Here is a 17,614-nt window from a genome sequence, read left to right on the forward strand (position 1 = left end):
TATCGTGACCGTGATGCTATACTTAGTTTAACCCGCGAACGCGGCAACATTCTCTTTCAAAATGGTCAAATAGCAGCCTTCCCGGTCTTCTCCGTGGAAGTCCAGAAGCAACGTTCCTACTTCACTGATGTCAAAAGGCGTCTCCACGTTCACCACTTAAAATATGCCATGCTCTTTCCCGACCGACTGCGTGTGGTCTGTGATGACAGAGCACACTTCTTTTAGGATCCGAATATCACCTCGGAGTGGCTGGATCAAAGGGATGTTGGTGGGAACCGCCCTGCTTGAGGGGATCATTTGCTGGCGTACTCGGACTATCGGGTAACTTTGTTCTCTCCTTTCTTTGTGGATTGCATCACCTACAATACGGCATGCTGTGTCCTTCTGGGCTGTGTACAATATATACTTGCACTGTTTTACTTCCCTTGGCCAAGATTGGCATTGCATTTTTTCAGGACTCAATTTTTGTTCTCCTGCCTGGCCTTGGTCTACTGCCTGTTGATTACATCAAATCCGGTTTGGCCTCTGCGGCCCTGAGGGCACCACAATCCTGCGCTCCCGTGCACTCCCTGTTTCTACCCCTGGCAGTCGTTTCAACGCGCCCACCTTGAATTGTTTGTCTGGCACTGGGAGCCTATCTCAGGAGCGTTGATGCCCCGGCTCAGCACACGTCTGAACATACTGTGACCTACTACCGTTCCGTTACCTACCAGTGATTGTTCATCCCTATTAGCTACCAGATGCAAAGAAGAGATGGCCTTTCTTTTGTTTGTTCTTAGGGCTGGTGGTTTACCCACGGCCCGACATATCTATATCCTTACATGCCTACTCTTCCTTAGGTTGTGGGTTCATGCTCCCGCAAAGTTGGGGTTGCGGAGAGTGGGGTGGGGGGAGGGAATTGTTTCTATTTTTTGTTGGTTTGTTCTGTCCTTTTTATTTGCCTTTTTCTTGCTGTGGTTGTTTTTATGTTACTGTATAACTGAGGTACGATGCATGTTTGTGGTATGTCTTGATCCGTGTAAGCCTGCTCTGGGGACTCTTATCCTAGTTATCATTTTTTCTCATTCTGACCCACCCCTATGGCCACCATGAAATTTCTTACGTGGAATGTCCGTGGTCTCAGGGATAAGCTGAAGCGCTCCGCTGTTTTTGGTTGCCTCAAATCCTACAAAGCGGATGTTGTGGAAACTCATGTCACGGGTCAACTGCAGTTGGCACTCAAGAGATCCTGAATAGGCTGGGCTTACCATGCCACTTATACTGCTAACTCCGGGGGTCACTATTCTCTTTTTTAAAAATATGCTTTTGTCGGTTATATCCGTGTGATCGGACCCCCAGGGCAGGTTTATTTTTATGTATGTAACCCTGTATAATAAGCAGTATTTGCTTCTGGCTTGCTACATCCCACCTCCATATAACTCATAGGGGTGATCAAAGAGGGTGTCCTTTATAGCCCAATATCCAACTGTCCCGGCTGTGTGGATGGGCGATTTAAACATGGTGTTGGACCCGACTTTAGACCGTTTACACTGCTATCACCCCCAAGGGCCCCCTCCTCCTACCCGCCTCAGTCGCCTGTTTAGAGATTTCGCATTGACAGACACATGGAGGCATCAGCACCCCACTACCTGCTCATACACTTGCTTTTCGGCTACATACTCCACAATGTCACGCATAGATTGTATTGTGGTCTCCGACCCCCTGCTACCGCTGCTGCAGGACTCTGGGTTTGAACCCCGGTCATTATTGGACCATGCTCCATGCTGGGCCTTGTTCTGCATAGCACCCCAGACGGTTCCCCGCCCGTGGCGTCTACACCCCTTCTGGCTCACTGCCTTGGAGGACCAGGAGGGCTTAGCCTGCGAATGGTCCTATTACTTCACTGCTAATACTGGATCCACGGATGCGGCCGTCCATGATATGGGCGGCTTTTAAGTTGCATGTTCAGGCCACCCTGACAAGACTCATTAACGAACTGAAAAAAAAAAACGCCCCACTCTCTCCTTAAAAATGGCACAGACCCATTTGACTTCGCTTACCGACGCTTGCTCCAACGCCCCTTCACCTGAAAATGTTGCGGCACTTAAGTCCCATACCCACCTGGTAGATCAACTGCTCTATGAGAAAGGCAAACAGAAACTGTTCTTTTGCAAGCAGCGGGTGTTTGAACAGGGTGAATGGGCGGACAGACTGCTGGCCTACTTGGCTCACCAGGATACTAGCCCTCTGGTGATGGTGCAGCTGCGCGGCTCTGATGGGTCCACCATCTCTGACCCGCCGTTGGTGGCTGCGCAATTTTGCTCCTTCTATGTAATGCTGTATGCTTCTCAGACGGCTATTAATGCCCAGGAGACTCGTGAGTTCCTCCAGAGTACCCCATTCCCTCAGTTGTCCGGCTTAGATGTTAGATGCCTCCCTGACAGCAGACGAGATTGCCGCTGCTGTGGCTTCACTAGCCCCGGCTAAGGCCCCAGGTTCTGAAGGCTTGCCCCTTGACTTTTACACAGCCTTTTCTGACACACTCTCCCCTGAGCTGCTGTCCCTATATAACTACATTTATGACTCGGGCTGCCCGGCAAGGACCCTCACTACCCTGAATCCTACCGCCCTATTTCTTTACTCCAAGCTGAAATCAAAATTCTGGCAAAGATCCTTGCGATTCGCCTTAATAAGGTTATACTCACTCTCATACATCCTGATCAAACTGTCTTTATGCCGGATAAAAACACTGCCATGAATGTCCGACGTTTATATATGAACCTTCAGGCTGACCATGACCGGGTGGGCACTAGGGCAGTGGTGGCATTGGATGCTGCTAAAGCGTTTGACTCCGTAGAGTGGCGGTACTTGTTGGAATATTTGCATGCATTTGGGTTCGGCCCAGCTTTCATTCGTTGGGTGCAGGCACTCTACTATGTACCGGTGGCTAGGGTCTTGGTGAACGGCTGGACGTTGGACCCCTTTCCCCTTGGACATGGAACCCATCAGGGGTGCCTTCTTTCCCCCTTTCCTTTATGCCCTAGCGGTTGAGCCCTTGGCAATTAAACTTAGAACTCACCCACTTGGTCTGTGCCAGGCATCCCTGACTGAAACTGTAGGACTTTATGCGGATGATATGCTCCTATACCTAGAGGACACTGACGTTTCCCTTCAAACGGCACTACATGCTATAGAGGAGTTTGGTTCTCACTCCGGCTTGAAAATAAACTGGTCCAAATCTCAGATACTTCCCCTTGATCCAAACCCTCCTACTCATGCCTAGAACTCTCTCCCTTAGCAGAGGGTCGCGGCAATATGCTACCTGGGAGTCACGGTCAGGAGGTAGCCCTTGGACTATATAGCGGATAACATCGAACCTGTTATCCCCCGGATAAAGCAGTGAGCACAAACTTGGGCACGACTTCCTCTTGGGATCATGGGTAGAGTAAACCTCATAAAAATTAATCTTTTACCAAAACTTTTATATGTGTTCTGGCACTCCCTGATCCAGATTCCTCTAAAAATGTTCAAAATTATTGATCACATACTGAATTCCTTTGTGTGGGGCAGTGAATGACAAAAACTACCCTGGGCTACACCTAAAAATCCAACTACACGCGGTGGAGTTGCACTGCCGGACTTCCAGTAATATTACATGGCATCACAACTCTCACACTTCTACTATTACCACAACTTGGAGGAGCTCCGCTATCAAACGCTCGTTTGTAGAAGACCCCGCCAAGCGGTCTTCACTCCCATGCAGGTACTAATGCGGGGCCGGGGTCATGCGCCCTTGGATATTATGCGGGATAGGCTACTGATACACCACAGACACATCTGGGACATGGCTATAAAAAAACTGAAGGCCACCCACATACAAAATCGTACCCCACTGTGGCACAATCCTTGCCTAGGAAAGTTGACTTCCATTCCAGATTGCAACCTATGGGTGGACCGGGTTATACTATACTTGGGCCAGGTATTGTGTGCAACGGGTGACAGGCCTTTTCAGTCACTGAGTGAGGAGTTCAACCTCCGCTCGCACATGCTTTTTAGGTACATGCAGCTGAGCCACGCACTACTCACTCAGTTCGCTACCCAGATTCCCTCACTGCGTGATATACCCTTGCTGCACATAGTGCTGGGAGACACCCATGTTGGCCTGATATCTGCATTGTATACTGAGTTGCGCAGTGCCAATGTTAATCTGACAGTGGAGAAAATGCAGACTAGGTAGTTACCTGACACGGTCCTTTGGCTGAGGCTGAGTGGGACGATATCTTGGACAGTCCCAAGCTGTCCTCGCCTAAACTCTCAGAGCGTATGACTCAGCTCTACATTCTATACAGAGCCTACTTGACAGGACTCGAGTTCATACTGCCCTCGTTGTCCCCTGCAGTCGGGTACTTTTGTACACCTTATTTGGGCATGCCCGGATATCCAATCCTACTGGCTGCAGGTAATAACTTTCCTACATGACCACATGGGCTCCCCATTACAGCTGGACCTTGAGCCCTGCATCCTTGGACTCCTACCGGATGCTGACATAGATAAATTCTTTGCCACTTTTCTACAAGAGACTAGAGTTGAGCGGACAACTGGATGTCCGTGTTCGGCGGGTTCCGCCGAACTTGAAAAAAAAGTCCGGGTCCGTGTCCCTGACTTTTTTCGAACTTTACCCGGACACCGAACCCCATTGAAGTCAATGGGGACCCGAACTTTCAGGCACTAAAATGGCTCTAAAAAACAAAGGGCTAGAGTGCTGCAAATGGCAGCAAAATGTAGTTAAGAGCATGGCAAGTGCTCTTAAAAAAAAATTCCCCTTTAAATTTGTAATTTTTAAATAGCAGATTAGAACCGCACTCTGTAGTAAAATATAGCTGAACGCTGCACACAACAGACTGATAAAAATAATGTTTTTCTCCCTCCTCCTCCTCCTCAGTGGGCTCAAGTGAGGGCAAAAAGATTGTTCACTGCACCACCCCCCACACAGTAAAATTGATGTAGATCGCTAACGGACGATTGTTCTGTCCTGTGTCTCCTAATCTCTCCCTGCCTAATCTCTCCAGCCTGTCCCTAAAATGCTCAAATATCTTTCCCTTCCTACACTCCGACCTGTCCCTGCATTCTTTTCGGGCACAATATTGTTTTTCCCTGTCTGTCCCTAATCAGCAGCAGCCAGCACCGTTGTGCGTGCTCTCTCCCTACACTACAGCAGACTGACGCACCGCGCTGTGTCTCTCGAGCTTATAAAGACCTGGGTCACATGCTTCAGCTGGCCAATCACAGCTACTAATACATTAGTAGGCATGGCTGTGATGGCTTCTATGGCACACCAGTTAAACGCTTGTTGATTGGCTGTTGAAAGCCCGCCATTAAAAGCGCGCCATTACATACAAAACAGGAAATAAAATTACCGAACACGGATTTTAAACCCGAACATACAGTAAAGTTTTCGGGTCCGTGTCCGGGTAACAAAAATCCAATTATCCGGTACGGACCCGAATAATACAGTCCGTGTTCACTCAACACTACAAGAGACTCTTTTCAGTGCATGTAAACTTATTGCTAAATCGTGGCTGCGGGCTCATGTCCCTTTGCTACTGGAATGGAAGGTGGAGGTGAATACTACCCTTCGCTATAAACTGTTGCTCTATAACCATAGAGGGTGTCCGACCAAATTTGACAAAGTTTGGAATAGATGACTGGAGCTCAAACAGACATGTGGCAACTAGGAATCTTGCTGAAATGTTATCTGCCCTACCTATTGTGACAGGAAGTCAGGTAAATCTGTGGATGTAGTCACAGACAGGAGATACATTTCCACCTGGTTTAGAAAATTCACCAATTACTATAGGGTGTCGGCTGCAAAGGCAGCAGGAAGGTGTAAAGAAGTTGAAAACAATTCAGCTGTTCGGAATGAGGAAGTCAATGCCTCTATAATTTGTCCAAAGGAAGTCTATGGATGGCTGTCTCCTGACGCTGTGTGAGCTGGGGAGAGGAGGACAGTCAGATGTGTGCCTCCCGACGCTGTGTGAAGCATGGGAGAAGGATTGCTGCCTCCTGACGCTGTGTGAAGCTGGGGAGAGGAGGACAGTCAGATGTGTGCCTTACGACGCTGTGTGAGCATGGGAGAAGACCTCCTGGAGCGATGTGCGCTGAGGAGGGTAAAAAGTGTGAAGACTTCTCAAGGTGAGAAAATGAACTATTTCTATGTGGAAGAAATAAATGAACTATTTGCTATGTGAAGAGACAAGCAAAGGGACATGTTCAATGTGAAGAGGAAAAGGGACATGATCAATGGACATTTGTTGTGTGAAGAAAAAACATTGACTATTGAGTGTCTGCTGTAGGATCAGCAAAGTTTGCCCAACAGTAGGTTGGAGACAGACTCCGTAGGTAGGTTCCTGTATGTGAGAAGGTAGCTGCCCACAGTGGCAAGGATTTATTTTGTGTTTTATTTTTATTTTGCTGTTTTTGAGGCTTGCACTTGTGTGAAGTAAATTGCAAGAATAAACCAAACTGTTTGGTTTATTCTCAGCTATCTCCCTGTGTAACGAACCCCCCCAAAGGGGTCATCCACGCCCGCCACCGAGCTAATCCCTCACACTATATAATTGCTTGCTTGTGTTCAGCCACTGATACCGTACCCCCCTTGGGTGTAAAAACTTCTCTGAGCTTATGATGTTTCTTTCCCATGTATGTATCTTTCTTTCCACAAGTTTTCAACAACTGTGACCACTTATGTGGTCTCCTTATGTTATGGACCTACACATGTGAATAGCTTACTGATGTACTCATTGTGTGCTAGTTTTTTTGACTGTTTCATACTCATACCTGCTTTTGTACCTTGTTTTATATACCACGAATAAACTTGTTTTTGATTTAAAAAAAAGAAAGTAGTACTAAAGGCATGTCTTTTTTTTTCTTTCAAATATTTTATTTTAATAATAAAAAAGCAAGAACATAAAGAAGATAACAATCAAAACATTTGCAATCTGGGTTACATAAGATTGTTGTACAATAAAGCAGATCCAACATTGATGACAATGCGTAGATGAAGCTAGAGTGAGAAATACAACAGAGATGTATCTGGGAGCTGTGATACCAAATACGCACCAACTAAGTTAACAATAAGGAGAAGGACTGACTGCATAGAGTAATTACAGTCTAAGTTGTGGCTAAAGAGTCCAAGCTCCCTCATAGCTGAGTAGGTTGGAGGAATCTACAGCATCGTCGGGTGGGTCAGGGACTGCATAGAAATATGGTACAAATTTGGACCTATCTAAGATAAAACTGACCCAGACTACTGAACATTAGGGATGATCGAACGGTTCGGGTCCACTATCGGTTCGGCCCGAACATTGGGTGTTCGAGGTTCGGCCGAATTTAGAACTTTTTGCCCAAAAAGTTCGGAATTCGGCAACCAGAACCGACCAAAATGCAATGCTTCAGGAAATGGGCTTTAAAAGCCCGCGATTGGACCAGAACCATTAGCAAAAGCCAATTGAGGGGGCAGGAGAATGCTAGGAATGTGATTGGAGTGACTAGGGGGTCCCTAGACCAATCATTAGTGAATACGCCCCCCAGTATATAAGATCGCCCCCGCCAAATTCCTAGCATTCTTGTACGGGACATGGAAGAGAGTGGAATGCTGTTCTGTTCTAATGTGTTACATTTAGCTATTTTTAGTGTGAGGAAAAGGATATCTAGTGTAGTTAGAGTGCTCCTTTACACTTAAGTTAGCTTCAAAAATTTAGTTTCTGTAGGGAAAGTGTTAGGAGTAAAGGGACCGTAGTGTAGTGTAGGGTTAACTGACAGTGACTGCTAAGGAAGGGTGACAAAACCCTTTCATAGCAGGGTGACCGCTATAGAGAAATGATCATTTCTCTGAGTTGCTGCGGGACAGGAATATGGCTTCTCACCAGCCAAGCATTTTTCATGCTGCAGGGGCTGCCACTGCCAGTGCTTTTTTGAGGACATGTTTGATGTCAGACATGATATCTGAACATGTGTATAGGGGGTATATATACACATATATGTCTGTATATATACCCCTAGACATATATAGGTGTGATAGTAGCAGAAATATATGCTTGCACTAATGAAATCATTTACAGTAATATATTTCTGCTACTATCACACCTATATATGGGTAGGTGTCTATATACATATAATTATGTGTGTATATATACCACTATACACAAGTTCAGATGTTTTGTCTGCCTCAAAAGAACCCAAAAAAAATGCCAAAAAAACGCTAGCGTCAAAAAAAAATGCCCAGGTGTGTTTTTGCTGGCATTTTTTGGGGGGTTTTGGAGGCAGGCAAAACATCTGAACTTGTGTATAGTGGTGTATATACACACATACATATATTTATATACACACCTAGACATATATAGGTGTGATAGTAGCAGAAATATATGCTTGCGCTAATGAAATCATTTACAGTAATATATTTCTGCTACTATCACACCTATATATGGCTAGGTGTCTATATACATATAATTATGTGTGTATATATACCACTATACACAAGTTCAGATGTTTTGCCTGCCTCAAAAGTACCCCAAAAAAATGCCAAAAAAAACGCTAGCGTCAAAAAAAAATGCCCAGGTGTTTTTGCTGGCATTTTTTGGGAGTTTTTGGAGGCAGGCAAAACATCAGAACTTGTGCACAGTACCACTATACACAAGTTCAGATGTTTTTCCTGACTGCAAAGAACCCAAAAAAATGCCTGCTTTGAAACCGGCAAGGTGTGAAAACCGAGAAGAGAAGCTAACCCCCTGTGCTGAAAGTGTTCTAATACAAACAATCCTTTTTTTTTTATGGTTCTGGACATGCTACAGAGCTGAAACTTCACAGGTACACCTTTTAGACCCCCCCCCAGACACAAAATCACACAAAAAAAAGTTCTTAAAAATTGTAATTTTTGATAAAAAAGCCAATTATTGAAAAAATAAAAAAAATAAAAAAAAGAGATTTTTTAATTTTTAGATCTGGGGGGGTCTAAAAAGTGTACATGTGAAAGTTGCGCTAGCCTCGCCGCCCGGTAATAAGCCCAAACATTTGGTACGCCCAAACCCCCTTGTTTTCTAGGCCGGAACAAAACCTTGCGGTGCAGCCTATGCCCCGTTTTGCCCCAGATAAATTTAATTACTGTGTTTTGAAATTTTTTGAGCTGGTACCTGATTATGGGAACAGGTAAAGCTCTAAATAGGTACAGGAGTCTGGGGAGTACATTCATCTTAATTGAGTTAATTCTGCCAAGCCAGGATAGGTTATAGGAAGACCAGTCCGTCAAGTCCCTCCCCAGGGATTGATGTGGATTGATGTGATGTGTAGTTCAATTTGTGAAGGTGTTCAATTCTGGAAGGTAAATTTATGCCTAAATATTTAATGTGAGAGTTGCTCCACTTAAACTTAAATGAGGGCTGGAGACGAAGAGCTTCTTGGGGATTGATGGATACATTAAGGATGGAAGATTTCGTGAAGTTCACCCGTAGGCCTGAGATTTTTGCAAATTTGTCTAATAAGGAGCAAATGTTCGGAAGAGAAGTAGTGGGAGACGTAACAAATAGCAAGAGGTCGTCTGCGAAAAGAGCACACTTATGTTCTGAGGGTCCGCAGGAAACCCCTTTGATGTTGGGATCCGCTCGGATAGCCAACGCCAAAGTTTCTATTGCTATTGCAAAAAGTAATGGTGAGAGGGGACATCCCTGTCTCGTGCCTTTGGAAATAGGGAAGGGGTCAGAATAGAACCCCTGGTACCTAATCTTGGCTGTGGGTGTAGAATACAGGGAGTGCATGACACCTATGAATTTGGGACCAAAGCCCCATTTGGACAGTATCGCAAAGAGGTAAGGCCACTCGACTGAGTCGAACGCCTTCTGCAGGTCCACTGAAAGCAGGAGTCCTTCCTGGCTCCCCGAGCCGTCCCAGCCTGATCTAAGTAGGGTGACAATGTCTATCGCTCTTCAAATTTGATCCGGGCCTTGCCTGCCTGGCATGAAGCCAACCTGGTCCTTGTGAATGTACGTTGTGATAAAAGAAGCCATCCTATTAGCTAAAATTTAGTAATTTCAAGTCATTGTTAATCAATGATATCGGTCTGTAATTGCTCACCTCTCCAGGATCTGTGTTGGGCTTGGGGAGCACTGAGATGAAGGCTGAGTTACTATCTTTATCCAGCGGGTTGCCTGAATAAATCATGTTGAAGTACCTGGCCAGGTGAGGAGTTAAAGATTCTCGGAAGGTTTTATAGTAGATATTAGAAAACCAATCCGGGTGATTTAATCACCAATGCAATCTCCGCCTCCGTGAAGGGTGCATCTAGTAAATCTTTATGTTCGGTGGCTATGGCAGGGATACGGAGATAACAGAGGAAACTTTCTAAATCAGGGTCAGCCTCTGTTCTGTAGTTTTTTGAAGAAATCCGCAAAGGCCGGCAGTATGCGTTTGGGGTTCTGTGATTTCATGCCCCCTGGAATAGAAAATTTAGGAATGTGGATCGAGCGAAATTGGGGACGCAGTTTAGAGGCTAGCATGGAACCTATTTTATCCTTATGATGGTAAAATTTGGCTCCCTGTCATCTCAGGTACTTTTCGGCCGAGCCGGTGAGAGCCAGGTTAAGAGTAGCTCTAGCTTCGTCTAAGACGCGCATGGAGACCGAGGTAGGATCAGCTTTGTGATTGGAGAGAAGGGTAGAGTACTCTTGTTCCAATTTAGCGATATGAGCCCGTCTATCTCGTTTAAGTTTGGAAGACATTTGAATTAGTTTATCCCTAATAGTAGATTTGTAAGCTGCCCAAATAACCTCTGGGGAAACGTCTCCTGTGTCATTAAGAAGAAAGTATTCAGAAAGCGTCTTTTCAATCTCGGAGACTCTGCAAGGTTCGCTAAGTAGAGATTCGTTGAGTTTCCAGTGGAAGGCTGTATTAGTGGGGTGGGGTCGAGTTATCGTGGCCGCCACCATCGAGTGGTCCGACCAGACCGTGTCTTTAATGGAAGCGGACTGAACATACGGGAGAATAGAAGAGGATACAAGGATGTGATCAATACGCGCGTACGTCTGGTGTGGATGGGAGAAGTGAGTAAAATCTTTTGTCGTGGGATTCATTTCCCTCCAGCAATCTATCAATCCCGTTTGGTTAAGCAATTTTGCCAGTTTCACACTATGTGTTGGGGGTCTTAGTGACTGGGAACCCACCGGTCTGGACTTATCCAAGCTAAAGTCAAAGGCCGTGTTGGAGTCACCACCAAAGATTAAGTGGCCCTCCAGATGAGGGAGGAGCTGTTGGAACATGGATTGAAAAAATTTAACCTAATTGAGATTAGGGGCGTAATAAGATACAAAAGAGAATAGTTGCCCATCGATCATGCCTTTAACAAGCAGAAATCTACCGTCCGCATCTGCAAATTCCGAGATCAGGTTGAATCTACAAGATTTGGCGAATAAAACAGCCACGCCACGTGTTTTGTTGTCTGCATTTGCTAAGAAGAACGTGGGAAACTTGGCATGGAGGAATTTGGGTCTATACGTCTTCGGGAAGTGCGTTTCCTGAAGCATAAAAACATCAATTTTCCTATGATGCATTTCCTGGAACGCTTTCCTACGTTTCACAGGGGAATTAAGACCTTGAGCGTTATGAGTGGCTATGCGGAGTCGTGGAGCGGGAACCTTAGAAGAAGACATCCTGTTTGGAGGAAGGAAGCCCATGGAACAGTAAACCACTTACCCCCAGTGTGTCCACAACACGAGAGACATTGGGAATCCGAAACGGAGTAGCTTTAGGGATGTTGAAAGATGTTGGCCCACCCCTCCGGAGCTCGGCTGCAATGGAAGAAGGGAAGAGAGAGATGAGAAAGAAGTAGAGAAGTAAAAGTAGAGGTGGCAGACCATCGTCCAAATAGGACCTGAGTGAGCGGATTGTGGTCTGCATCAATCCGCTCCGAGGCATAGAAAAGTGCCCGACACCCAGTCCTGGGTGACGGGGAGCTGTCACGCAGGAGACAACCAGTAAAGGGAATCTCCCGGGGACAGGTGGAGGCGGCATGAGACCACCCCGACAGGGCTCCCACCCATCTGAAACATGCTGAAAAAGAAAAATAATACCAAAGCATGCATGCAAGGTGACCAACATTACATTAAAGTGAACTTAAAGGCAGTACAAACTTATAACAAGCCCGGAATGAAAACAATAGCGGCTTAGCCAAAAATATGGTTACTGCGAGAATGTTAAAAGGCAGTAAGAAACTCGACGGGAACATTAGACGTTCCCGGCCCCTCATAAAAATTTGTGACCAAGGGAAAAAGAAGTCCAAAAACAGGAGTCCGTTTCCAAAAGGAAGGAAAAAAAAAAAAAAAGGGGGGCAAGACAACCGGTGTAGCAGGTTAATTGACAAATTGGGAAGTCAGGTGGGACCTGAATGACAACAAACTTCAGAGAGAAGTAACTGTAGAGAACCACGTCCTCGTGGAGGGAAGATGTTGAGGAGTAGCTGGGGGAGATCATGGAGGATTACAGTCTTTGGAGCGTTTGAACTTGGCCTGGGTCCACACAGGTGTCAGAGGGCTCGTCGGGATCGGGCGCTTAGATGAGCTTGAGCTGGTGGATGGACTCTGTCGTTCTGGCGGCTGTGGTAGAAGATTAAGGTGAAGGATTAGTCTTTCACCCTCATGAAGACTGGAAAAGGAGTGGGTTTTGTTCTTGTGGGAGAACTTAAGAGCAAATGGGAAGGCCTACCAGTTCTTTATTTCTTTTTGCGAGAGGACGGTTAGCAATGGTTTCAGTGCTCTTTGTCTTTGAATAGTGGATGGGGCTAGATCCGTAAAGATTTGGACTGGATGACCCATACGGATGAGCTGAGGGGCATTCCTGGCCCTTTTGATGATCTCCTCCTTCACCGAGTAGAAGTGTGGTTTAACAACTGCCGTCCTTTCTGGGGGGGGCCTAGGGCCCCGTGGGCTCTGTCCAGTTCTAGCTTGTGGTCCGGGATCCCCGGAATAAGGTCCTTGATCAGGCTGTGAATAGCTTCGGGAATGTCAGTGACCGTGTTGGGAAGACCCCTCAGTCTGAAATTTTCCCTACGCGATCTGTTTTCCAAGTCCTCAACTTTGAATAAGGCAGAGTCCAGTTGTTCTTGGAGTGTTTGGATCAGACCGGTATGCTGGTTGGTCTTAGCTACAGTCATGTCTAATTTGTTTTCAATCAGCTCCATGCGCGACCCCAGGTTCTGGAGGTCTACCCTAAGGTCAGAAGTGATTTTGAAAGCTACCTGAGCTAGTCCTGAATCCAGAAGGGCCGCCATCCTGGAGAGGATATCATCTGGCAGTGGGGATGCAGGCCCGGCAGCGTCACACAGGTGGGACGGTCCTGGCGTGCAGTGGGTGAGGCACAGGCCGGGGACAATGAGTATTCTTCCGCCATCCGTCCCAACAGGGATTCTGTGGATGCTGGGGATGGGGTGAGGAGCAAGTGTGTACTCACTGTGCCCCGTGGAGTGAGGTGCTGAAAGCCTTCTGTGGTTGGGACGGCCGGAGTCGGATCTCCCTCCTCCATGTCTGTCATCTGAGGCGCCGGATCCGCCATCTTGAAAGGAGCGGTCTCCGCTATCGCTGCCTGGTACTGTGGTCTGAGGTCCCTCTTGGCTCGGTTGTGGGACATTTCTCGGCGCTGGGAGTGGTTGGTCACCGGCTTGGGGCGGGAGACAATGTCGGGGTGCCACGTAGCTCCGGGCTTAGTCGGCCATCTTGGAGAGCTCCATCCCCTGGGTAAGTTTCAATGTCATGGGTGGGGCGGAGGTTGCATCGGCTGGCTGGCCTTTGGTGGTGTCTTAGGGTAGCCTAGGGTATATGTAAGAGGTGGCCTCACCAAATCCCCAACCTCGGCTGGCTGGCGCTCCGTGGAGGTCCGCGGCCGGATGCCGCTCTAAGCGAGACCCCGGCTTCTGGGCCCGACTAGGCCGCAACCACCGATCCGCTCCTGGGAGTCCGTTTGGGAAGATTTTTGGCCAGGCAGGACCCTTAGGGCCTAGGGTGCTTGGTAGCTGGCGATTCCTTGAGAGAAGTTACCGGGCCAGCCGCTTAGTGGACGTCCGCGGCCGGATGCCGCGCTAATCGAGGTCCCGGCTTCAGGTCGCGACTAGGCCGCAACCGCCGATCCACCCCCGCTGGTTTAATTTAAAAAATTTTAGGCCAGATAGTGTCCAACAGGGTTGGGGATGCTCTGTGGGTAATGATAGCCCCCCAGATGCAGCCAAGACGGAGGATTGCTGTGGATTAGAATGTGGAACCGGCGGACAGGAGTATCTCACACGTACCGATACAGACTATCCCACAATTTAATTGTTTTTACCCCAAAGGTGTAGATTGAATAGCGGAATAGAAAATATGATATCAAAAGTTGTATGTATCTCACACGTACAGACCCAGACTAGGCCCCGATTACTATTTTTTGTACCCCCAAAGGCAGGGTGAGGAGTAGGAGGAGTTCGGAACAGGCAGGAGGCACACTGAAGCACCCTGCAATCCTCGGCGGTATGAGATGCGCCCCAAAAATTGGAAAGGTGTATCTCACACGTACCGATACAGACTATCCCGCAATTTAATTGTTTTTACCCCAAAGGTGTAGATTGAATAGCGGAATAGAAAATATGATATCAAAAGGTGTATGTATCTCACACGTACAGACCCAGACTAGGCCCCGATTACTATTTTTTGTACCCCCAAAGGCAGGATGAGGAGTAGGAGGAGTTCGGAAGAGGCAGGAGGCACACTGAAGCACCCTGCAATCCTCGGCGGTATGAGATACGCCCCAAAAATTGGAAAGGTGTATCTCACACGTACCGATACAGACTATCCCGCAATTTAATTGTTTTTACCCCAAGGGTGTAGATTGAATAGCGGAATAGAAAATATGATATAAAATTGGTGATTTTTCAATAGCACATGTGAACACAGCAGTGTCTTATATCAGTCAGCACTGCTGCAGGCTATGAAGGAAAGAAAATTCCCCTTTTAAGTTTGTAATTTTTAAATAGATTAGTACAGACTATGCCACAATTTAATTTTTTTAACCCAAAAAGGGTGTATATTGAATAGTGGAATAGAAAAAAGTGTATACATTTTAAAATCACTCAATAATAGCACATGTGAACACAGCAGTGTATTATCACAGTCAGCAGCACTGAAGGAAAAACGCTGCACACAACTGACTGATAAAAAAGATTTTTTTCTCCCTCCTCCTCAGCGGGCAAAAAGATTGTGTTCACACCACCCCACACACAGCAAAATCGATGTAGAACACTAGCCCTGCCTATTCTCCAGCCTCGCCCTAAAATGATCGATAAGATCGGTCACTGCCAGCACTGCAAACCCCCCACACAGCAAAATCTATGTAGAACACTGACCCTGCCTATCTCCAGCCTCACCCTAAAATTATCAATAAGATCGGTCACTGACGGCACTGCACTGCAAACCCCCCACACAGCAAAATCGATGTAGAACAATGACCCTGCCTATCTCCAGCCTCACCCTAAAATGCCCTAACAACCCGCCCTGCCTGCAGCACTCTGACCTGTCCCTGAATTCTTTTCGAACACAATATAATTTTTGACTGTCTGTCCCTAATCAGCAGCCAGCACGTATGATGTGTGCTCTGTCCCTGTACTACAGCAGAATGACGCAGCGGCGCTCGGTCTCGAACTTATAAAGACTTGGTCACATGCTTCAGATGGCCAATCACAGCTACTAATACATTTGTAGGCATGGCTGGGATGGCATAAGGCACACCAGTTAAACGCTTGTTGATTGGCTGTTGAAAGCCCGCCATTAAAAGCGCGCCATTACATACAAACCCGGAAATAAAATGACCGAACACGGATTTTAAACCTGAACATACAGTAAAGTTTTCGGGTCCGTGTAACAAAAATCCAATTATTCGGTACGAACACGAATAATACAGTTCGTGTTCGCTCAACACTACCTGTCAGTGCTCAGACCATACGCTGCACACTGCACCAAATTGGCTGTCGTCACAAAAGGAAGCCTCTTCTAAAGATGATGCACAAGAAAGCCTGCAAACAGTTTGCTGAAGACAAGCAGACTAAGGACATGGATTACTGGAACCATGTCCTGTGATCTGATGAGACCAAGATAAACTTATTTGGTTCATATGGTGTCAAGCATGTGTGATGGCAACCAGGTGAGGAGTACAAAGACAAGTGTGTCTTGCCTACAGTCAAGCATGGTGGTGGGAGTGTCATAGTCTGCATGAGTGCTGCCGACATTTAGGAGCTACAGTTCATCGAGGGACCATGATGCCAACATGTACTGTGACATACTAAAGCAGAGCATGATCCCCTCCCTTCAGAGACTGGGTATTCCAACATAATAACGACTCCAAACACACCTCCAAAATGACCACTGCCTTGCTAAAGAAGCTGAGGGTAAAGGTGATGGACTGACCAAGCATGTCTCCAGACCTAAACCCTATTGAGCATTTGTGGGGCATATTCAAACAGAAGGTGGAGGAGTGCAAGGTCTCTAACATCCACCAGCTCCGTGATGTCGTCATGGAGGAGTGGAAAAGGACTCCAGTGGCAATATGTGAAGCTCTGGTGAACTCCATACTAGAAAGTGGTTGTTTCCTCAAGCAAATGAATGGTGGGATTGTGTAGGCAAGGTTTTAAATAAAATACAATTTATTAAAAAAATAATAAAAATTGAAAAAAATTATAATATATACAGAAAAAAAGCAATGTGTCACATAGGTACTATTCATCAACAGCCTAGACTATGCCATATGTTAGATATTACTTATGAGCAGGTGTGGTGATTCCCAATGTGGAAAAATTGGGTGCTGATGCGTTTCGGCATACATTCAAACAATTGCCTTTTTCAAGGTAAATCACCAAACTCTATCAAGGGGAAAAAAGTAAAAAATGCATAAATTAGTGAACTCCATGCCCAAGAGGGTTAAGGCAATGCTGGAAAATAATGGTGGCCACACAAATTATTGACACATTGGGCCAAATTTGGACATTTTGACTTAGGGGTGTACTCACTTTTGTTGCAAGCTGTTTAGGCATTAATGGTTTTGTGTCGGCAGCACCAAGTGTCGGCAACACTCATGCAGCCCCAGACCATGACACTCCCACCCCCATGCTTGACTAAGGCACAGAGGAACAAACAATGATTTCTTTAGAATACCAAAAGGTAGGAATCTGTAACAAAGTTTGTTAAAATCCCTGCAATATACAGAGATCACCCAGAGGGGAATGTTTTTTTCTCAACAAAAGTAGAGTTACGCTTTAAGGCGAAGAAAAAGACGTAAAAAAGCCATATGTAATATCTGCATTGGCAATCCATACAGCAATAATATTAATAAATATACTAATCTTAGAATCAACAAATATCACATCATCTGTAACGCTACAAAAGTGCTGCCGCCAAGCCCCGCGTCACATTGTCGCGCTTCCGTTTCAAACCTATCACTTCGCTTTTAAGATAATAAATTCTGCGCAAATGTGTTTCCCCCACAAAATATCCGTGTATGAAAACACATCTCGAAAATTATTAAATCATATTTCCCTTCTACATTTGCAAGTTTTTTTTTTTTTTTTTTGCAAAAT

This window comes from Pelophylax lessonae (assembly GCF_965119305.1).
Source record: "Pelophylax lessonae genome assembly, chromosome: 5".
Taxonomy (NCBI): domain Eukaryota; kingdom Metazoa; phylum Chordata; class Amphibia; order Anura; family Ranidae; genus Pelophylax; species Pelophylax lessonae.